This window comes from Scomber scombrus, chromosome 19, assembly GCF_963691925.1.
Source record: "Scomber scombrus chromosome 19, fScoSco1.1, whole genome shotgun sequence".
Classification (NCBI taxonomy): domain Eukaryota; kingdom Metazoa; phylum Chordata; class Actinopteri; order Scombriformes; family Scombridae; genus Scomber; species Scomber scombrus.
In genome coordinates, this window is record NC_084988.1 from 11,282,819 (window position 1) to 11,307,574 (window position 24,756).

Here is a 24,756-nt window from a genome sequence, read left to right on the forward strand (position 1 = left end):
GTGGGGGAAGCCAGTGAGAAGATTAATTGCAAATGTTTACAGTGGAATTTGGACTGTGTGTTCAACATGATAATCCAGCCAGGAACTAAACACAGGAGAAATAACAAATTAATAACAATGGACGCCTTTGCTTATCACTGCCTGCTGTCTGTTTAGTGTGTGAGGAATCCAGACGTCTGCCAGTCCTAAACACTTGCACATACAGTGTAATGTGTTTATTTTAGACGAAACCATGGTTTCTAGCTCCATCCAAGGAAATGTTTGATTCTTCCAAGCATTTTTTAAAAGTTACATTTGCCAGAAGTGATTGACTGCTACATTTTTCCCTTATTTGCCGCTCTGTTTGTCTCATTGCCATCATTAATTGTTTAAGGATGATGCTGAGGTAATTTCTGAGGCACAAGAGACCATTATCCTTGGCCAAAGTCCAAAAAAGGTGAGTGAATTCACATGTGTTCTGCCATCAAAGCATGACAAGTGAGTAAGTATAAGTCTGGTTTTCATGTGGTAATCAGCTCTGCCTTCAGTCAGAGTACATAATTAGCCAGCATTGTATGGAAAGTAAACACATCTCATCAAGCATTAAAGCAACAAACAATTTTCATCACCATCTGCCCCGAACTCTTTATCTGAGTTTTATGTATATAGTGAACGGAAAGTAGTGCTTCTTGAGTTTCTTTGATGAATATGCTCATGAGTGAAGAGTTTTTCAGTGTTATTTTACACATTTAATCTTTTTTTTTTCCTTCAGTTTTTATCTTTTCGGTAGTCATACTAAATTATGTTGATGTGTGTGTGTGTGTGTGTGTGTGTGTGTGTGTGTGTGTGAATGTGAGTAATGAGTCGCTAAAATAGCTCTGTCCCTTTAGTCTTGCAGATCTTTTCAGACATTGAAACAAAGAGTGAAAAGGGTTTTTTGCACATTACATGCATATGCACGCACGCACACACAGCAAATGTATTCAAATTATGTACCTTGACCCTTTATTGAATGTGTGTGCGTGTGTGTGTGTGCTTGTGTGTGTGTGTGTGCATGCGTGCTTGTTTGTGTGCTCGTGTCAGAGGGAGAAGATGGTGTCAGTCTTTAGCCAACCCCCACCTCTTTAGCTACTCCTAATGCCCCTTTTACTTCCCCATTTTCTCCAGCCTATTCATACCCTGTCACTCACTACTATGAATTCCATTAAACCTAAAGGGTGCCGTGCATTCACCTGAAAGAAAGGAAAAATATACACCACTAGTTTGCTTGGATTTGTGACTCACATAACTTTTAAATGTGTGTCATTTTTATTAAAAGTAAAAGATCTTTTCCCAGCTTATGCTTCCAAAACTAGCATATCACTGCTCTTTTGTCAGGCATCTCACTTTTTCTCCACCTGAACAGCAAAACTAAAAATCCTAGCATAAGGTCACATATTAAACAGGGGCAGAAATGAGGAGTCAGCAGAGCTGGCTGGGAGAGAAATGTGTGTCTGGGTCTGAATGTGCTGAATGAATGAATGCAGGTCATGATTTATCGGGCCCAGAAAGCCACTCTCCGTCTGTCCTGCTGAGTCCTGATGGCTGCAGCCTTTATGTAAAACAAACCCAGCCTTTTCATTCTGCTGCTCCCATCACACCACTTCACAGCAGCAAGAAAGCCAGACTCTGCATTCCCCAAAGTAGCCCAACAGCCACAAAATGACCACGGGTTTCTGTTTTATTGGAGGTATGAGCTAAAAATCTGCTCCACATGAGAGACAGTTATTACACTGTGAAGAACAGTTTGGATTATGGACGAGGCAAGGAGTCATGATTAAAAACAAAGGGATGTCTCATTCTGAGTTCTGTCTAACTGGAGGGGGGTGGAGGATTTAGCTGACTGCGCTAATATTCAGCAGGTATCTGTCATTGATCATGATTCTGGCAACATATTAATACTTTCCCTACAGCTTAACATTTGTAAAGTTGAGTTTATGTGAGGTGTAATTGGTGGCTACTGAAATCTTAATGGTTTGATCACCTTCTTTGCACCATTAATCAAAAGTTCTGGTCTTAAGAGATGAGCAGTCTTCTGTAGTGAAGATTATATATTGTTTTAAATATACTGTATATTCTGTGCTGATCAATCTTTCGTCTCAGACTCAACTTGACCAAGACCTCTTAATTAACCCCTTTCACACATGCACTGCAACCCTGATATTTTGCGGATATTATCCCGAGAAACTGTATATGTGAACACAAATATGACATTTCTATCATGTGTCTGGCACTGGATAAATGCAGCAGGCCAGTCAAGCTACGCTGTTTTTTTATTAATGTTACCATGAATATTTTCAAGATGTATCATACAGATTTGTTTCTGATTGAGGTCAAATGATGCCCTGTGACCAATGGTAGGAGTTTACTTGCGGTAACTGGTTGCTGTGATCTCTGGCTTTTGTATATAAAAAGATGTCCATTTCCATTTGTAAGCATATACCTGAAGAAGGTCTTTGACTGAAATATAAATACAAAATTAAAGTTGTATATATTAAAGAATCTTCGTTGAGCAAGTGAAGACAGTATGCAAGTCTCCCTTTTTTTTAGTAGAGGCTACTTCACCAACGCACTCGTCAAAAAGACAACTCAGGTGTGCAGGAGTCTTTTTGATGATGTGTACTACATGTTTGAAAGGGCAACTCTGGACAATGTCTGGACCTGAAGCTCTGGACATTTTCCAGAGTTCATATGTGAAAACTGCTTCAGACTGATGGGGAGTGTGTGTAGAGACCAGCACCTTCCACCCCACCACTTAAACCTAAAGGGCTTCAGAGTTTGCACTGAAAATGACCCCTTTCAGTTTAATTACCGAGAATCTCATTGACCCAACATGTCCCTTCTTGTCTAGCAAGGGAGGGAGGGGCTTTGGTGACCAGTTCAACCTACAGTTTGACACACAATGCTTGCTGGAGATTTCTGCCGTAACCCCTGAGCAGTAGTGTGTGTCCCTCCACTGGCTAGCAGTGTCTAAGGGATTGACAAGTGACCTGGGCAAAAGCACTCAGTCAACAAGCTGTTTAATATCCATTATTATGGAGTGAACATTGTGCTCCAAGACAAGTAAACACATCTCCATTGATCCATTGATGGCAAGATAGAAATATTTTCTCTCACCGCTCACCTCCATAAAGTGCCCCCTTTCACAAAGGCAGGGAGCAAACAATACTGAGAGAAAAGCAAAGAGGCAAGGGAGGGCTGACATTCTGGTCCATTGGTAAATAATAGTGTTGGCGAGCTGGCCTATCTATAACCTCTGAAACTGCTGTCTACTAAGATAAAATGTTGGGCCTGTTTCTCCAGAGCCTTCGAAAAAGATCAACACGGCTGATGTGGTTTTATTTGTCTTTAATGTCACACTCAGTCTGGGCTCTCTAAAAAACAGTCTCGAGTAAACACTAATGACAAGAATGCTCTTAGACACTTCAAATTGGACGTAAAGCACGGCACTGAAAAGCCATCGCACCCCAGTAGATCGCTAATCTGTTGAACCTCTGAAGTGGATAAGACCTTGATGAAAAAAGCTTCAGGAGCTCTTCACAATACAGATTGATGATGCGTAGGGCAACCTTGTGGGGGAACACACAGTCAAAAGAGAACTAGATTCTTTTTTTCTTTTCTTTTTTTACAATCTGTTTTCAGCATAATTAAATGTAAAATCTTGGATGCATGCCATTTTTCAGTTGAAAAATATCAAATTGCATGTTTTACCATTGTAATTGTGCATTTTTATGTATGTTGACACCCTTTCCTCCCCTGTTATCTTTTAACTGTGCGCTATTATGACTGCTCTTGTAGGCTGTGAATTAGATGCCTGCTTTTAAGTTTAAATGGAGGCATATCCTTTTCCATGGGCACTTCATATGAGCCCTCTGTTGAAGAGAGGGGGACAAACACTTGGTATGCTGTTATTTTGTGAACTACTCCGCTTAGTGTGAAAGCAGAGGTCATCTCTTCCCAGCAGGAAGTGGACAGCTCTTCCCCCTGTAATGATGCATAACTAGTACACTTCCATTCACTCTTGTGAGCCTCAATGAGGATGGCCTCTCAAACCCAACTATTATAGTCTAGCTAATGTCAGAGAGTCAGCCGCATTCAATATTATATTTTGGTCTTTTTTGCAGTTTGATTATTCTCCTTTACAAACACTCAACCCCCCCAACCACGCCCACAATCTCATCTATTTCCCTCCGTCTGGCTGTCTGTCTCTACAGCAGCTCTCACCGTCTGTCTCTTTGCTTTCTCAACAAGATTTCCTGCCCTGTTTGAGTGGTGTAAACAAGCACAGTGGGTAACTTATACTATGTTAAAAACTGTTGGTGCAACAAACAGCTCTAATCAGCAGACCCATAAGCAAATCATCATTGCTAAATTAAAGGACCAGTTTGTAAAGCCCCTTCCACACATGCACTGCAACCCAGAAGTTATCCTTACATCACTCTGAGGAGCTCTATGTGTGAATACAAATATCTGAATAAGTCGGACCAGACATCAAACAGACTTTACCAGTACAGCTCCCTAGTACTGTCTGTGTATTGTCCAATTGAGCCCATATGTGAATAGAGTGGCTAATTTTTCTGGAGAATTCACATTGAGCGAGTGGGTGTGTTGATGACATTTCTATCACGTGCCTGCCACTCATTAAACGCAGAAGGCCAGTTAAGGATTTCTTTGACTGAGCCTGAACACTGTGAAGCTAGCTCTAATGTTAGAGACAACCTATGATTTCTTGTAAAATAAACGTTCTATTTCTGGTTTTAAAAAAAGGCTTAAGAATGACAAATTACAACCACAGCATACTTTTTGCATCATGTGCTACCTACTTTACACATTATCTACCCATGCGCCACCCTTTGTCTAAACCAAACAGAGTGTTTCCAGTAGGTGAGAACGCATCTGCCACAGAAAATCTCCTGTTGTGTGTTACATGTGTGAAAGCAAGCATGTTAATCACAGGCTTAAATAAAGCACGAGGATATAGTTCTTAGAATACACAAATACAGACTCCGGAGACGTAAACTCCAACAGTGGTAGAGACAATAATCTAGCGATGAGTAGGTGAAGATGGATGGCAGGTGTGTTGAATGAAGGAGGAGATGAGCTGATTGAAGGCAGGTGTGCAGGTAGAACAGAGCTCATGAAGCCAGGAGAGTGAGAAAGAGAGAGAGAGCGCCATATAAACAAAGAGAGATAGACATGGGAACACAGGAGACACAGTGGAAAAGGAAAACAGGCCATGGCCGTGACAGAATTATTATATGTTAAGAATTCTATGACCCCAAATCACTTCTGTAGTTGTTTTTCAGAAAATTTGCTGCTTCGTGGTGCAACATTAAAACTCCATTACTAGGGGTCTCATTTTACAGTGTAATATTTTTCACAACACTTCTTGTTCCCCTCAGCTGTTGATTGTTATTCATGCAATACAAAATATCATCTTCACATTCCTTGCAAGCCCTCCATTGATGTGTATCCCAAACTCTTGTCTGCCTTCCACCTTCCATATCACAGCTTAATGTGATAGCGTCAGGATTATTTCTTGTTTAAACTTATGGTATCGCGAACGTGCAGAAACAGGAAATTTGCATATGCATCAAGAAACTCCATTTAAGCATCATCTCACGAGTTCACAGGATTTAAATGATACACCATTTTCTGTTATGAATATTATTCTTTATCCGGTCGGAAACTATTGCAAAAACATCTGTCTTTGCACAGTGTTTTTATCAATGCATATTTTCAGGTGCAGGAATCGATGGGTTTTCAGGGTGTTTAGTTCTGGTCGCAGTGAGCAAGGGTGGAGGACTTTTTAATGGGAATACAGTCACATTTTAATGTACCACAAGAACATGTTACTGCTGTACCTCTCTTTCATCCCTGGCCCTCCTGAATTCAAGCCGATTATGGATAACAACCACATTACAGCGCAATACATCAAAGACCTAGCTTACTGCTCAGTGGGGAGCCACTCTGGCACATTTCAAAAAATATACCCATTCAAGAGCTCTCACTGGAAGCATGTTATGCATTAAATGTGTCACCCAGGAAAGTGTCTTCTGATCCATCTGATTTCATTACAAAAAAGATGAGCGGCAGTATAAACAAGGACTCAAAAACGGCAAATCATAACAAAGTGTGTGAATAGGAAATGCATCCATTAACTGCTTAATATTTTAATTGTTAGTATAATTACAATATCAACCTATTAGTCATCTGCATTATTTTTGCTTTTAAAGATTATTTTTATTTTACAAGAAATTAATACAGATGTTCACCAAATGCCTCATTAGACACAGATCTGTGTATTGCTGATGCAACCAAAGACAAAAAAACATATAAGGGGCCGACACTTCTTCTGAAGTACCCAACAACTACTGCAATGCCACAGTGATTTATATCCCATATTGTTAAAGATTTTTTGTAACCAAATCAAATTTGGTTACTTTATTATCTGTGCAGCATCTAAACATGTACACACACATCTGGACATTTACAGCTATTCTGGTTCATTTTAATTGAATCTGGTTCCTCTAAACTAATTGCAGGGTTGTTGTTAATAAGCAGCCATTTTTCACATGCAGGTGTGAGGACGGTGCACTACCAGGGTGCATTTATGTATTTGCATAGCTTCACACCTGTTAATGAAAGTGTTTGTTTTTCCAATGAATCTCCATGCTCCTTTAATAAGACTCAGTTTCCTCCCACGGCTACCCTAATGACTGTTATCACACCACCTTCACAGAGACCAGCGCAGGAGTTATAATAACCTGCATACTGTAATGCCACTGTGCGTGTTTGTAAGCGTGCTTACACAGTCACACAGGTGATATGCAATCCACGTGAGGAGTGAGGAAAAACCAGCATATCCATGTGTTAAATTAAGGCGAGTATCCATGAAAAATGTGATGTACATTCAGATTAACAAAACTGTGGTTACACCATTTTTATTTATTCATGTTTCATTCATGTTTTACTTGCTTATTTTTTTCCATTAGGCTACAAAAACTACAAAAATGTTCAACCTATACTATAGATTATATTATTGTCTATTGTGCTGAAAAGCCAACTCTCAGTCTGACAGTGACACATTTTGCAGGCAAGAGCAGGTGAGAGCCTGCCAAAACTTTGCCTAAACCCATCGACAGTCTTGAGAGCTGAAAACATGCCAAAGCTGCCTCCGATAACAAGCATAAGATGTGGAGATCCTCCTCTGGGCAGTAACAGAAGTCCCTGAATAGTTTAAGATTTTTCATCTTTCCTTCAAAAAGCCCCTCAACCTCTCGCCTGTGACTTGCGGGAACCTGGAAGTGTAGATATTTCCTAGAAACAGGCTCCTCCATTACCGGGAGCTAAATTAACAGCATTTAAGTGTCTATTAAAACACCAGTGCTTTGCTGCCTCTGGCCGACCTCGCCTTGCCCTTATTCCATCCGCTGCTGCTCATTAAAATGGCATAATTGCAGGTAAGCATCCTGCAGTATCAAAACGCTTAATTACCAAAGTGAGAGAGGTTCATGCTACCACATTGGCCCAAATAAACCTGGGTAGCAGTGGAATAAATAACAGTTATCATTAGCAGTCCAATGCTGTTTCATTACTGAGGGCTTGGCCTCGGTTGATGTGTCCTTATTAACAAAAGAGAAATGTTTTTCTGCAATTTCTTATCAATTGGCAATTAAGTGATGATAGTATTTTTGACAACACTAATGACGTTCTGTCTTTTATATTTGTTTTTTTAATTTAACAATTACTTAATCATGCATGCATTGTAATGAAGTAACAATTCCCCTTTTTATTATTAAAAAAAAAAAAGTTAATTAAAATGTCAGGCTGCTAAGCTAAAGTGTATTTAATCTGAGCAGTGTTAGGCTGTAAATGCTGTTTATTTAAGTTTACTTTGTGTGTTGCTCTTGTCACTCTGGATTCTCTTCCACACATTTGCTCTCTTCCTACATTACATGGTGTTTGGTGATTTAATTAAGAATCTTGGACGCAGTTACCTGAATCTTTTTTTTTCTTTTTATCCCTTTAAGTTTAAAATGGAAATCTGTTGGATGGTTGTGTATATTTTGCTTATTTTGCTTATTTTAAGCTAAGATTTCACTCAAATATGCCTTGATTCTGCCCTTCACAGACAGAGGTATGGAGTTGTTTTTACCCCCTGCTCATGTGAAGGTTTAACCACGGTGCTAATCGGCTCTTAGATTTCATTTTTGTCATCTGCCGTCCCCTAATATGCACTAACTGGATATATATTGTATGGGAATGCTCATTCTTTTTTAACCTGCCTCTGAACCGTCAAATTTCTGCTTGCTCTTGATCCGTCCATTTTATACATTTTAGGTCCTTTAAACCCCCTCAAAGCTTCTTAGTAACAGTCGGTCGATCAAAGCCACCACAGCCTTTCCATCCTCTCCTGAACTGAAGCACAAGTTTAAGATTGTCTGAAAGGGGACTTTGGGGCAAAATAAAATGGCATTGTTTGCCACTGACCTGACTCAGTAAACCAAAATGTGCTATTCTTAAGCCGAAGCACATCGCGTTAGAACTTAGAGGTGCTGGTTTCATTCATTAAACTAAAAGGTTTGGTTTTTTAAGTGTTGGAATTCATCCAAAATCCTGCAGTATGACTGTTATATTGAAAATTCAGAGAACACACTGCGGTGAACAGATTTAATGAATTTAGTAAAACTATTAGAAAAGCTTCTCTTCATTTATTAAAACATAGAAAATATTTTGCATTTTTAGCAGGATTACACCTACATATATACATTTAGCCATAAATACTATTCTAAAAATATAATATGTTGAACCTGACAGCCTGTCTGCATTTTTCAAAAGAGGATACTGTAGGTTGTTGCTTTTGTGTGTGTGTGTGTGTGTGTGTGTGTGTGTGTGTGTGCGTGTGTATGATAGAAAAGCGAGTGTACATGTAAGCCGTGTCTGAATATGTGAGCATGCTCTGTTTATATGCTCCTCTTTGTATGTGTGTGTGTGTGCGCGCCTGTGTAGCAAGGTATTATTTGGCGGTCTGGGTCAGAGGAGGGGCAAGGTATCAAAGATCACAAAAAGTGTATGACAGCTGACAATTTCAGGCTTTTGATTAAGATTTGTTGATATGACCAGTCCCCGGGTCTCTCCCAAACTCACTCCAGGGATTCTGGGCTGCCTGGCTGTGTCGGAGACAGAACAACTCGTCAGTTGACAGAATCAGGCGGCACAGGCGCCTTTTCCTCATCGCCTGCCTTACCTCCCCGCTGAAACCCCAGTAATTAGAGTCTGGGCAACATGCAGAAAAAACACCTACAGAGAGCAGTGTCATGAACATCACCAATTATGCAGCCATTTTGCTCATGGATGCAACCGGCTCTTGTTGTAATGACAAACATACACATCCATGGGCACGCATAGGCAAGTGCACACACATACACACAAACACTCTCACACACACACACACTCACATGATGCACATGTGGATACGGTGAGATCATTACAGGACTAAATCAGGTTTATTCCTGACATATGCTTATTATTTACCAGAGTGTCATGTCAGCAGTAACACCAAGAAACACATGATGTTGCTTATTAATGCTATTTTGACCATTAATCCCTATCAAGGTCCTCAACTATGGACCCTGTGTACACCTGAGAACCATTTCACTATTCACAGTCATTAATACTAACCCCGAGCATATTGTAATTGTCGCTTTTATTAAAATAGCTTTCAGTTAAAACCGAAAGAAGTAATGGTGCATGTTAAAGGGTAAAATTGTTTTGGATAAAAACTTGTTGAAAGTTGCATATGCATTTCAATTGATGACAGTAATAATGTCTAATGACTATCTTGATTTAGATTTTTCCATTAAATCATCCTTGAATAATACAGCATAAATGGGCTATTATCTTCAACTGTAATATTAAGTACTAAAGGGGGAAAAAGTGTCTTCTTAAATTTAGCAGTGGCCAGAAGATGCTGTTGACTGTAGGCTAATGTCTTTAAAACACCTTCTTTCGCTAGAAAAGAGGAGGAAAAGTTAATTGCAGCATTCTCTCATCGGGGAGACAGAGGGCCACTCAAAACGTCCCCTCATTTGTGAATTAGAGACACGCATTTAGCCACAGGAAATGTAAAGTGGGACTGCTCACCATGAAGAGGAGGTTAAGTGCACTAATGGAAAGCAGTTAAGTGTTTGTTATTGTTGCTCCATTATTTCTTTTCTCTTCTGTATTTATAGTTTGTATTTGTAGATGTAAATTTTTTCAGAATGTTTTAATGGCAGTTCTTTAATTTCTCCTTCCAATAATAAATGGTGCTTGAGTGTAATGTTAAGAGCATTTCATTGTCTCATCAGCCACTTTCTGCCTTGGTTTTGTGCATTCATACCATTTACAATAAATTTAACCATAGTGTTAAGATGACACATTGGCACATTTCACGATACATCTGTCACATATATAAGTTGCTTCTCAGTCAAACAATTTCTAAGTTGCACAGGAAAAGAGCAATGATAACAAGCATTGTAAAGTCTCTTATATCTGGAATTACAATGTTAACATGCTTCCCTGGCAAACTAGTTTGTATTAGGCATTATAGAAGTAGGGATGACTTCTTGAAAGGCTTTTCAGAAGCCTTTATTTAATACATGGTGCCTCCATATTGCCTATATTGCAACACAGAGCCACCATCATAATGGTACAGTAATGAACCAGCCATTCTGTGCATGTTTGGCCTTTGAGGACTTTGAGAAACAGAGTTTTAGTAATTATTTGTGCGACTTCCTCCAGTACAACTTGACATGTATTGTAAATGTAATCCTGCTGATGATATGCAGCGGAATTAGTGTTTCAGTATTTTATTTAACATGGTTAATAGTACTTCCCCTGAGCGGAGATTGTGGAGAGGAGGAAATTAATGGGTGTATTGTGGCTACTATTGTTAGCTGTAGCGAAGCAGACGGACACAGTAAAATGCTTGAAATTGTATTTGTCAGGTTTAAACTAAGTCAGCGGCATGTAAAAAAAAGTAGGTGTCAGAGGACAGAAAATCCTCAGTATTGCTCTGAACTGGCTTTGACACAGATCTTCAACATAACATGCTGCCACATCCAGAATAAAACAACCCAGGCAGAGCTAGCAGACTTATGGAGCAACCCTTTTCTAATGAGAATTTTGTGTAATTGATGTCACGCTATGGCAAGATTGGGATCATTTCTCAGTTTCTTCTCTTTGTTTGCTGCCATTTCAGAAATACGCCCTCTGAACTTTAACAGTCATTTATTCTTTCATTTCCTTCTCTAAACAAAAGCGGGACCCTCTTTCTGCTCATCACCGTGCCAATATGAGAGAAACACCATCTTGTCACGCAATGTAACAAAACCATTAAACGTGCAGCATTAAAGGGAGACGAGATGCAATTAGCCAAGAAATTACTCTGATCTTGGTGACATTTGGGAGAAACTGTAACACAATATACGCGGCCGACGCTTGATTGACAGCCTAATCCAAGTTTGATGGGCGCGGGTCCACGTTCACCGAGCAGAGCGGGGTCGTCGGCAGATAACGAGTACAGCTGCACAACCCTGATAGCTATGTCCGCCACGATTCGTCACCGGGCAAATTCCTCTGGTTTAAACGATGATGAAAGTATCGACCATTAATGACAGGATCATCTCCCTGCCTGAAATAAACGCTCTAATCCCTTTTGCCAGGTCCATGAATTCCTAATATGAGTTATATAAACTGGAGCAATAAATCAGTGTTAGCTCAGTTGTGTTTGGAAAATTGTACCAAGGCTCTTTGCCCCCTGTTTAAAATGCAAGACGGGCAACTGAGGACATCTTCGCTTAAGCTGTAACATTCAATGAGTTATTGCTAAGGATAGATTAACTTTCTAACAGCAATCAGAATTGCAAATGGGTAAAGAACAAGGTGGATTTCCCTTTCTATTGTGAACTGAGATGTGCGTTTTACTGCAGTCAGTGGTTGGTGATAATTATCACAACCTTTCATCGGCTGGGTCTTGGATTGGTTGAACATGAGTGATGAGAACATCATACTCATTGCATTATAATGACATTAATCACAGTCATAGGTAAAAGAGCCACAGGGAAATAGAAAGAAAAAGAGATAGAGGTTAACAGCAAAATCTGAAATGATGGTGTTTGTGAGTGATATTAGAAACTTATTAAAGACACAAAAGAGTCAATATAGATATTTTACTTCCTTTGAGTACAACTTTTTAATTGTGTATTTGTAATGTGGATGTATGGAGGGCAAGCACACACATCAGTGAGTTGCTGATTTAAAACTGGAATTGTTGTGATTTTGCGCAATATAAATAAAATTGACTTGACTCAACTTGAAACTTTCCCTAGTAAACATCAAGCAACATCACAGGAGGGAGGAGAATACCTATGACTGACACTTTAATACCAGAACAAAAATGTCCACCCATGGGATGCCTGGCATAAAAGCAGGAATGCATTCCCTAATTCACCTCCCCTCAGCAAGATGATTGTAGCCTGTTTCTTTTTCTTTTTTTAAAGAGGAGAGGTGACACAATGCTGCCTAAACGTAATGATTAGGGTGAGAGGAAAGCAAAAGTGAATAGCTAATGAATATTTCATAAATGTTAGCAGCACTTAGTGGACACAAGGCGTGATTGATGGTAGAGTGGCTGTAAAGGTTTGGACGCTGAAGGGCCTCAGCCTCCTTTCATACCAGCGCTTACTTCAAGCACCATCGTTAATCGCAGAATAAAGATGTATTTAGCTGAAGAGCTCTTCATTAATGGCCTGCCTTTAAACAAAAGTAGCTGCATAGGATGTGTGTCATTGGAGTGAAATGCAAACAACTAAATGATGGATAGAAGGAGAACAACATGTAGAAAAAATAAAGGGAATATTTTGCTTTTAGTTTTACCATTGTCATGTTTACTACTTAAAAAACTGTATTATCAAGAGTCTAGTGTGCCACTAGAAAATTACAAAGGTGAAAGTGCAAAGTTAACTTTGTAAAAGTATATTTTAGTTACAGCATTGAAATACTTCTTTAACTACTGTATGCTGAAAGTGGAGGGTTTTTTGTAAACAAACTAAATGTATGTTTACATTCGGTGTATCTCACCAAAAAGCATATGCATTACGCATGTAGGTTAACAAATGTATTGGCACTAGCACAAAAGCTTTAGCCTTGAGTGCATGCATAAAATACAAATGGGGACCAGCTCATATAAAAACTTGTTACATGGCTATGCTCAAAAGCTCCACCAGGTACCTTAAAGTGTCAACATTTTGTAAAAATCAGAAAAACACTAACAGCATTTAAACAAAACTACAACAAAATTGTATTTTAAAAAGCAATACTTTACTTAAACTATACTTCATCATACTGCTATACTTTTGTCTGTTTCTGGGCTCTCTATAAGACCCAAATTCTTATTAATGTCAAGGTGTGTCAGATATGTTAATTTCCATTTTGTTACTAGATGTTAGCTTTAATATTTATATGTTCAAAGATTAGGAAAAAAAGGAAAGAAACTAGTTGCAATTTTATCACAAGATTGTATTGCTGTGAGAAAACCTTGACATATAAATGGATTTTGTCACTTTAAATATATTAGTCTGAACATGGCTTCCGTAAGTTCTTCACTGTCCACCTTTAAGTTATTACATGCATCCTATACTTCAACATAATTCAGTTCTTCCTATACTGTATCAGTCTGGTTTACATGCTTGTCTTGTGATTACTGAACTAGATCAACAAACTTTTTTTCTCCATAAACTATAAGTCCCATGAAAAAATATAGAGCTTGTGCTTTCTGCCTTATGCCTTGAGAACCCTCTGATATATGACCCTGCCTGTATAGATGTGTAGAGACACCCAAATCCACTCTGGATCCACTTGTCCAGCCCTCTTTAATTAAAGTGTGTGCATTTTTCTATTACCGACAAGTCCATTTGCAGACAACCATCCATCACACATCTGCCCCCTCTCTGCAGGCATCTAATGAATTGAGCAAAAGTGATTTGTGGTGGTAATCCTTTGGAGAAGCTGAATGAAGTGTACGCATTGCATGTATTTTTTTTCTTTTACCCATCTCCCTTTATTTCTCTGTGGATGAATAGTGCCCCATAGGCATTGGTATCATATAGTTGGAAGCGAACATTATGTTGACTAAGGTTTTGGTGCTATTACCATGTATTTCTAATAAAACTAAAGCCTAAAGAATGACTCTCCGTATCTTTTTTCATTAGCGTTAGTGCCCTTTACCTAGAGTCCTCTGCCAATTTTTCAGCTTTGATATGAGCCCACTAATAACTTAAATCTCATTCAGAACATTATGGGAACAGAGCTGAATTTGACCATAAATGAGGTATTAGTGCAGAGAGGGTGGATGGATATTACTACTAGCCATAAAATCTGTCACAGGGGATGTCATCAACAATATACTGTATGACACAAGTGTTTTTCTGATATTTTTACTTTGAGTTATTTCTTGAGAGACTATTTGTTTACTTTTCTTTCCAAACGTTATTTTAGAATGAACACTTAGAGAAAAGCAAAGTTATTCTATATTTGTGTTATTGTCCACAAAACCCACAAAATGACTTTCAACTTCCCCATCTTAACTCTGAGGCCCAATCACACAATCACATTCATTATATTGAATAAATCTATACAATCTGGATGAAGTGCATACTGTAGTTTCATTTTCAATTCAACTACATCTGTGAAATGACAAAAGGAAAAACATTTTTTAAATATAAAAATACAATATTTTTCTGTGTGAATGTGTGCATTAGTCTGCAGATACATTGAAGTGTGTATGTGTATTTTATGTATGATTCAGCTTAAATGAGTGTCAGTTTGAAAATATAACAATCACGTGTATGGTGTTTATGTATGTGTGCAGTAGGCCTACAGTATTCTAACAATGTTCTTATTGTGATTTTAAGATCGAGGCTTGGGAGATGAGCCTTGAGCTATAAGAGATCCAAAACAGTCAAATAAATAAAAATCAACTTTTCATTTGCTCTGTCTTACTACATAATTTTCCCTCATCCTCTTCCTGTATGAGCTCACCTGTGACTCAGGAGAGTTGGGGGTCATGCCTGCATCCCTTAGTGGGCCAGCCCTAGACATGCCCAGCCCTGCTACATCCCAAAGGCCCTCCTGTCAGCTGTGTGCCTCCACCACTGTCACTGTGTGTGTGTGTGTGTGTGTGTGTGTGTGTGTGTGTGTGTGTGTGTGTGTGTGTGCGTGCGTGCTTGTGTGCGTGTGTGTTTGTGTGCGTGTGTCCTGCTGCAGAACAAGACCCAATTTGATTTGCTCCACTGGCCTGTGAAGCTCGGCTGTGAGGCAGCACCTCTCTTTATTCCCCTAATGGCTTCCCTTCCCCACTGCTCCTTACCCTTCCCCAGACACCAGTTATGTGCACTCTTGTAAATATACATATACACGATGGTGGGAGAAGAAGACTGTGATGCATAGATCGAAAGACAGGAACAGAGGAGATAGAAAACGAGTGAAAGGGAGTGGAATAAAAGTGAGACAAAGGGTGCAGTAAAAAAAAAAAAAAAAAGAAAAAGAAAAAGGTGTTCGCTGTTGAGAAAAGGCGGTCGTTCTTTCACAGGCTGACCTTGGGACTGAGGTCTCTTTAATCTGGTGATATTAGGAGCCTTAGATGGGCTGGGCATATGCTAGAGTGGTGGACCTGCCTATCAAAATAGGAGGAGAAACCCCAGAAGCAGTCCATTTTCACGGCTGGGGCACGAGATGGTGTCACTTGTGTTTCACTGTGGATGGAGCTCAGGGGCAATGGAGGTTAAGCTTTCTGCTGCTGTTGCCACCCCTCTATACCACTACATATAGTATTATATAGTACTAGTGCTGTACATATAGCACACCCTATCTCCCCTCCCCCATAAGCGATCTAAATGGTAGCTCTTGTGAGTTGAACCATATAAGTGAATGTGATGGAGAGACATGTAAATTGCATTGCATAGGACATGCATTTGGCAGAGTCTATAGCTAGGTAACAGCATGGTTCTGCTCAAATCGGTTCTCTAAGCGTCCATGTGTGACTTTGAGTTTAAATGGGTCATACCGTACAGGTACAATTCAATCACATATGAAATGAGTTTGCTGCAAGTAAACTTTGGAAATTATTTTCTTTGTCAAGTCTAATGTGTTGAGTTCAGGGGTGTGTGCAAGTGGATTGTGGGTCTTGGAAAATTGCAAGGGCTGTGTAGGAGGGGGCGCTAATTTAAGAGGCTTAATAATGACCCCCTACCATTCTCTGCAGGAACTGCCTTCATTCGCCCATCACATCACATGCATGGCATGACATGGAAACAGGAGATGCATGTCATTTTTGACACAGCTTGGCACTTACTGGCTGCGGGAAACTTCTACATGAATTTCTTGCTGCAGTACCTGCCCGTTTCTGAGGGGAAGAAAGGAATATGTTGAGAATCACAGATTTATTTTTTCATCTTACAAGCTTGAAAGAAATGACAGTCTTGCTACTGTATCTTCTTTTACGAATAAAAAAAACAGTAACTAGTATTGAAATTAGTCAGTGTATAATATAACTTGTTTATTGCTGAAATGAAGAAATTGGATGGATTTGTTGATACACATGCCTAGTTAAATGAATGTCTTTTTATAATTAAACTCCATGTCTGGTTTTGTGAAAAAAGTCTTGTACAAAAGAACTAGCTACATTAAGTATAAGGTAAATGGTATGCATTTCTCCCAGACTTCAAAAAGATGATTGGGGGATTTATTTTTAATTGACAGGCTTTTGTCTATAGCATTCGCTGAGGAAACTATAAATAGACAAAATGGGCCTGCTAGCCACATGGGTGTGTGTATGGACAATTTAAATTTTCCATGCTGTTCAGACTCAATAGATTAATTGATCCTATCTATGGTTGACAAATCAGCATGAGAGCAGTTAATGAAAAGGAAAGGTGAGGCGAGAGGGCGAGGCAGACACCATGTTTGAGGTAAATATCTAGGGATTTCAAGAGCCCAGCAATCCAATTGCGTGACCTTATTTTTCTGGCTAACAAGGAGGCATCGCTGCTATTAAAAGGCTGCTTTGAGCTTCCAGGGGAACATAGAGTATGTGTTTCACCACACTGATAAGGCACGTCAAACATCATGAATGAACTGCACATGGAGATATAATGACATTGACAGGCAGTAAAATGGTGAGGTGCATGACATAAACATGGGCTTCAGGCATGAATCAGATAGTTTGTACTTATTTATTACTTTGTACTCATACCAAACTTAAATGCTAGTACTTTATTTGCTTGTATTTTTCCACTTTCTTCATGTTAACATTGGTTCTCAACAAAATATAACTTAAACAATGTCTTTAAATATTTCTATTTCAGCTCATTTCAGTGCAAATACTTGAGGTAATTTCTGTAAGGTTAGTTTTTCTTGGCAAGCCTGATATCTGATTCTATAACATGAGTTAGCAGCTTAATCTTAAATCTGGTTGGTGCGCTTTTTCAGGGAAAACCAGAAATCCTGCAGTGCATTGCAAAAAAGTGGCCCCTTTGAGTTGCCCCTGATGCAACAGTCACGATAATGCAAGTGGCACGGTGTGTCCGCTGCTAAACGATTCGCATGAGAATCTCTCCCTCCCTCTTCCCTCCATTTATCTCAGTTCTATAGTCTTCCTGTCTTTGACCCATGTAGAATCAAGCTTCCCATTTGGGCCTCCATGCGTCTAGTCATTTACATTTCACCACATTTAAAGCCTTCCAAATAAGATCTGAAAGCGTGTCATCACACTGACTGTCAGGAGAGGCAGGTCCCATAATTTCATTTAAATGTTCATGTTTTTTTTTGTATGTGTGTGTCTTTCAGTTCAGTTGGGAAGGACAGAGATGAATATTTTAAATAATTTTGTGCTCAAAGTGTAAATGTAAGTCATAGCTGTCTGATAACAACTTATAGTCTGAATAAAACCCAACGGAATATTCTGGATGGTTTTAGTTAGGTTCTCTTAAAATCACTTATTTTATCATAAATGTAGAACTGCTGAATCGTAACCAATAGCTTTTATAGTCGACCACCTAAAATGACCCAACGCGACAATTCCAGGTGAATTTTTGATATTTCATCATGAAACGAGCCAACTGTCTCATTTATGTCTAAGAATATTCACTCTGCCAAAATCATCGCAGCCCTGCTCGTCCCACTATCGCCCCCAGTGGAATGTGAGCATTGTCTGATCTGTTTGGACCCAGCCCAGGCTCATCTGGTTATCATCTGATATTTTTCTGTACCTCTGATGTGTATTTCACAATTTACCACTGGTGATGAACTGCAACCCTGACAGTGAAGACAACATCATTAAACATTTGTGTGGATCTCGGATAACAAAGAACAGACGAGGCAAAACTTGCTTTCTTTGCTCCTCTACAGTCAGAGAGGATGAGGAGAAACTGTTGATGAGAAACTTTTTGATCAGGTGTCATTTCAGTGTATTCACCTTGCAGAAAGTTTACATGAAATGGGTGATGATTTCTTAGATTTATTTACAACTGCAAAAAGTAGTTGCCCAATGTAGCCATTAACACATTTTTTACATGTAAAAAAAGCAACATTTCGGCTGGTTTAGGAACACCACAATGAACAATTTAGCATGTGTCACATCATGTGATGATTAAAGCCATCTTATTGTTTAGCTTGTTCCCTAAATCCAACTCATCGTGTGTGAGCACCTCCATAAAGTATGACAAAACAGTCACAACGGGATGTGTTGCCCAGTATTTTTAAGTCCCCAATTTAACGTTGCGTGAGACTACTTCCAAATTAATTTCTTTAAACTGCTGCCAAAATTTCACAATGAACTGGTCCCTTACAAGCACACACACACACACACCGAACTCCTTTCCCCTTTGATGATATTCTGAAATTAGCTCTTTAATCAAATGCGCCATGGTGCACAGGTGTTGAAAACTCTCCCTTTTTCTTACATCTTCCGGAGGTTGTTGTTGTTGGAAAGGAATTTTGTGGATTACACTGGCAAGCCACCCCTGAACCTTTCTAACTTTGTAATCCAAAAGGAAGCATGGCTGGTTTTTATCAGGAAGCTCAATAGATAAACAATAATAATACATTTCAGCTAATGAAACAGACCACGATGTATGGAGAAGCTTACCCGTAAGCCGAGCGTCACAGCCTCGTCGCCATTTGTTTGGAGCTGTTTGTTTTTAACTGCCTGCTATTGTTACTGTTTTTAATCCGAGAGAAATAAACTTATTTGAATGCTCCATGGATTAAAGAAACTGTGATTTTCCACTTCAAACACATGCAGCGTGTCGGGTGATAAAACGACTGAGGCTCAGAACCACAGTTTCATTGTCCTTTTTCCTCCTGCGCCAAATGCTGTTTATTTTAACTGCAGCCTTTCTTTTTTGGTTTCCAAATATCTGGGTGTCTCTGTAAAGAATTCTTTTTTTTTTTTTTTTAATTTAGCAGCATTGTTTACCTCCTTAGTCAAAAGCTGGTTTGAATAATTCTAGAGCGCACCTGCTCAACTCAACCCCCCACCCAAAAAAAAAGGCCAGGTACAGGCACAAATAGTAATAATGCACAGCAATTCCTTCCCTTGCTTTAATTGCAAAGCAAGAAAACAATGGGCCCCTCAGGAGACTCTGCAACCACTGGATGCAGGCTTTATTTGCATCACATTGATCCCTTATCTCTACACTGCCAGTCTTCCATGTATCCATAACTCCAATTAGCACTCTCCCTTTCTTTGTGGTTTCAGGAAGTCTGGTGAGACGGCCATGGTAAAGGCCAACTTTGCTCCACAGGGAAAAGTAACACCAGGGTCCTTGTGAAAGATGGAAAGAAGGAAGTGTAATCATTCATGTGTGTCAAAGAATGAGGGAGAGAGAAAGTAAAGGAAACAGAAAGTAAGGTAGATAGATGTAAGGTGATGGAGAAAGTGAGGTAAAAGGGGGAGAGTGAGAAGGTTTGAATCAGACATAAAAGATGACAGAGGAGCTGATTGCCAAAAGGTATGATACTTTAACAGCATGAATCAGAAAAGACCTCTGATGAATATTTATGAGGCAGCTGTGTGAGGAGCCATTCATACAACCAAAGGAAACAGCCAGTTATGCCAGGACTGCAATACAACCACTATCCTAAACTGCTGCTGAGAAATTTCATTAGTTACTAAACATATGCCGGATACTTCCAGAAAATGACAAGTTATATTAAACATTTAGTTTTGGTTTTAGTGACAGTTGACGGATATTGCTTATGTACAAGAATTTAAGAAAGTATTCAATAAATCATTTGAGTCTTCACAAAGTAAACCTTCAAATCTGTCCATGCACAGGTGACTTCTGGCGCGGCTCTGCTGCCACTGCAGTGTAGCACAGCATGGTGTGTGTGTGCTTCTCAGACACAGTGCAGAGTATTGTATCATGTATATTTCTGGGCCGCATTGTGTCCTCTCTCACATTGTATCTTTGTACTCCATGAGCACTGCTGTGTACTAGTTTTGTGTATTTTAAGAAGGATGTATGCCATGTATTGACACTGTATTGTATTGCTTTTTTCTATATGCTTTTTTCTGTATGTAAACCAATTTCCCTCTGGGGAAATGAAGTTCATCTTAATCTCTTAATGTTAATTCACAATGGTTTTACACATCCACTTTAGTTTAACCTTGAACCAAAACATATATGGAAAAATATAATTTTCAATTGCTATTTTTGGGCTAATTGCAATCCTGATGGACAGAGCAGGTTTAGCTCATGAGAAAACGTTTGTGTTACTGACAAATATCCATGTTTCAAACTTAATTCTCACTCCTACAATTCACCACTCTGTGTATTGTTATGCTTGCATAAGCATTCAAGTGTGTGAATTTGCCCACTTCTGTCTCATAAAAAAACAACAGCAACATTCTGACAGACAAGTCTGCTCCTCCATTCACACCAACACTGCTGCCACCCTCCCGGGCCGGGGGCATTTTAATTGGCCCACTTCCGAACTGTAATTTTTTTTAATTGCTTGGAGACACTCTGCTCTCTTTAAAAAAATCAATGCAGATGTAATAATATCTGTAATTGTCTGCCACGCTCCAGGGACACCACAAAAGCCTTGGATCAATGGAGGAAAGCAGGGAAGCTGGTAGGGGTTAATTTTTCCCTTTCTGTAGGTAATGACAGGGAGGCAACGCTTGGCTCCTGGCAAAGAGGCACAACTTGTGCTGTTCCTATTGTCTCTACAGCGCCTAATTGGGCCAAATGCAGTTAGTTCCCCCTGGCAGAGGCTGTCGAGGTGGTGATTAATGAAGCCTCCAGTCACGTAACCTGATAAAAAGAAAAGAAAGGGATGGGAGAGGGGGAAAAAATATCAACCTGCTTTGTGTTCTTCATTCTTTTTTCTTTTTCACTGCCTTTGTCAATTCTCCAGAACTTCTTTCACTAAGTAAACAGGTGAAGTAGTTTAAGTTTGTAAAGGTTTATTTTTTTACAGGGAAGGAAAGGGGAGCAGGCCTATTACTGCATTGTGAAAGTAATTTTAAAAAGAGAGAAGTGGGAGGTGTAACATCACACATTCTTGGTCAAAATTGGCTAGAGTGTCTGACTAAGGCGACAGTGTTGGGATTTTGCAGCCTTCTCTCCTGTACAGTCTCCAGAGATGTGTGTCAGGAATCCAGGATCAAGAGGTCACAGGTATTAGCCTCCCAGGATCGTCATGGCCTTTGACTAATTACCTCATTAAGCTGCACTCCAATACTTTCCATGGTCCCTGTGGCTTGGCCTTGTTGCTTGGTGTAAAGAGGACAGAGTGGACACAGAACTCGTCCACAGTGACCTGGGTGAACTGACCACAGCTTGTTGCAACATGGTGTGTGTGTTGTGGGAGGGAAATCAATCCTCTGTAAATATATTAGATGCAATTACATCCTGCTGGACTTTGCCTAACACGTTTATGGAAGCATTAGGCAAAGTCTTCCTTTATCAACCACCCCAGGCCATTAGGCCAATGACATGTAATTTTCACATGTGGGTGCTGTGAGGGTATTGGAAAAAGAGCACAGGGGAGGCGGTTGCATGTCTAAGTTTTGATTGTATACAGAACAAAGTGTTTTCCATTTGTTTCATTAGGTTGGTGTCACTTTGTGGGTTTTGGTGATCCAATAAGAAGGCTTGAAGCAACATGTAACCAGGCTTATGAAGAAATCTTAAATAAACGGTTACTTTTATGGTCACACCTAGAGTAAAAGACGTAATAAATCAGATTCACAGATATTACCGATTTGCAAATATTTAGACGCTGTTGCTTTAATTGGCAATTAATTTAGGTCCAACTCCATATAAATAATTTTCATTCATAATTAATTATTATCACGTCATTTTAGTTTGTCTCAGAGAAGACTGACACTTATTTTTTTATAACGTTTCATCTCATGTTGCATGATGATCAGCAGCTGAATTATTGTTGCGTTATTTCAGGGATTTGATTAATGTTTGTTTTTGCATATGTTCATTTTGTCTGGAATTACAAAGACACCTTAATTCCTCAATGAAAAAATGCCTAATTACCATAAAACGTATGAATGATAATTGTGGAACAATGTAATGTCAATAGCCTTCTGATTAATCCTTCTGAACACAGCCAAATGGCTGGAACAGTTACTCGGTAAGTGATAAGCAATTTCATTTGTTCCTAATTACTAAGAGGCCCATTTTGCCACTGTCATGATGAGATTTCTAAACCTCCTTAACCGGCCAAGGCTTATACATTTATAAATGCATCTTTTTTTCACCCTTTCTCTCTCCCTCTCTGCATTTGGAAGGTATTCAAGTCTAATTACTCACAAGAGGGCATGTGTGCTTACAGTAGCACAAGAGGTGCTTGACAACAAAGTTTATCCCAAACAGCCAGGGCTCTAAGTACATTCAGGTACTTTTCAGGGAGAACACCAGTTGTCCTAATGTGAAAGGGTGTGTGTGGGTGTGTATATAAGTGTAGTCTGTAATAGGCTACTTTTGGGGACAAATTTCAGACTTAGGACCAGTTAATTGGGGACAGCTTGTCCAAGTGGGGACAAAAGCAATATCCCCAATTGAGAAAAAGGTTAGGGTTAGGCAAGTAGTGGTGATGGTTAGGGTAAGTCTCCAGGAAATTAATGTAAATTAATGGGTAAGTCTCCAGGAAATTAATGTAAGTATGTAATGTCCTCAAAAGTTACCGTGTGTGTGTGCGTGTGTGTGCGTGCCTGCTTGCGCACACACGCTCATGCGCACATTACCCTGTTAGTCTCTGTGTGTGAGTATGCACACAGCCATGGTCATGCCTGCATGTGTTTATAGGGATTCTTTTCATAGGATTTCAAAGCCAATAGAGCAGGTTTGTTTGTGGTCATCCATATCCATGAAATAGCCTTGGGTCTATATACCATATTTCTTCAAACACCCTTTCTTTTAGCAATGGATTTTGTCCGAGGTCTGGTCAGATGGGCTCAAATACAGCATCACACAGTTTTTACCTCTGGGCTTCCTCGCTGTCACCCAACAGCACCCTCAAGACCACTATTCTCCCTCTTATCCCAGACCTGAATTCTTCATTTGGTCACACTGCTTGCTCCTGAATAGTCACCTCTGAGGAGATTAACCCTTTCATTAAAAATGCCTGACCAGGGTCAACCTACTGCCTGGCTCTGCGGTCCCTGTGCCTTGCTTTGATCTATCAGCTATGGAGAAATTATTAGCAAACTAAGCCGTACCATGTGGTTTGTTTTTGTAAATTTGCAGAAATTATTCATAATCCTATTATGTGACCAAGGGGCAAACCTGCATAAAATACTGTATATGAAGCCTTTGTTATCATGGGGAAGGCAGAAGGAAGAAAATGTTGAATGTGGAAGGACTGACATTATGAGAAAGACGAGTGTTGAAGATCTGACCTAATCGCCTGGACTAAGCCCTATACTTTTGATAAATAAATACTTCTGTAAAAAATTATTCCACCCCCTAAAAATGAAACTCTATCCCAATCCTAAGTACACCTCCTTTGTTGTGGACAAGGAATAATTGTGACGTTACAAACCTCAGTCCCAGCATGAATTATCAGGAGAGTAATGTATTGCACATAACCAGGGGAAGAGGAGAAATCACAATTTTTACACCTCCCATCTCCCTTTCAGGGGCCAATACTTTGCAGAACAAAAGTCAATGTCTCAGCCCAAATCTTGTCTGACAACGCGTAGCAGCCCGTGCTATTTTAGGCTCTTTGTGGTGCCAATCTCCTATCTCTCCCGTGACATTTTTTCAAAGAAAGAGTAGATTTCCTAGAGACTCTGCCCTTTGCAACTTCCACAGTGTATTCTTGCACATAGAGTAAGGACCCTCCTCCTCACTCTAATGCCGTCGCTCTCCGCAGTGACCTGAGAAAGGGAAAATTAAGACAGCGTATCAGGCTAAGAGCCCTATCTTTAGCTGGTGGAGTGAAAAGACGTTATACAGATGCTTAATTCCCAGTTTCACATTTGGTATAAAAGGTGCAGAACCTGGGAAAATTTGTCATCCAACTACACTGTAAACAAAAACTTAAAACATTCATATTAAACATTCATTGTATGGCATTTGGTATGAATGTTTTGCTTCTTTGCCCAAATAAAACTTATTTCACATCACATGTGATGGTGTTCAAAATCCATAATTTTCTGTCAAGTTATTA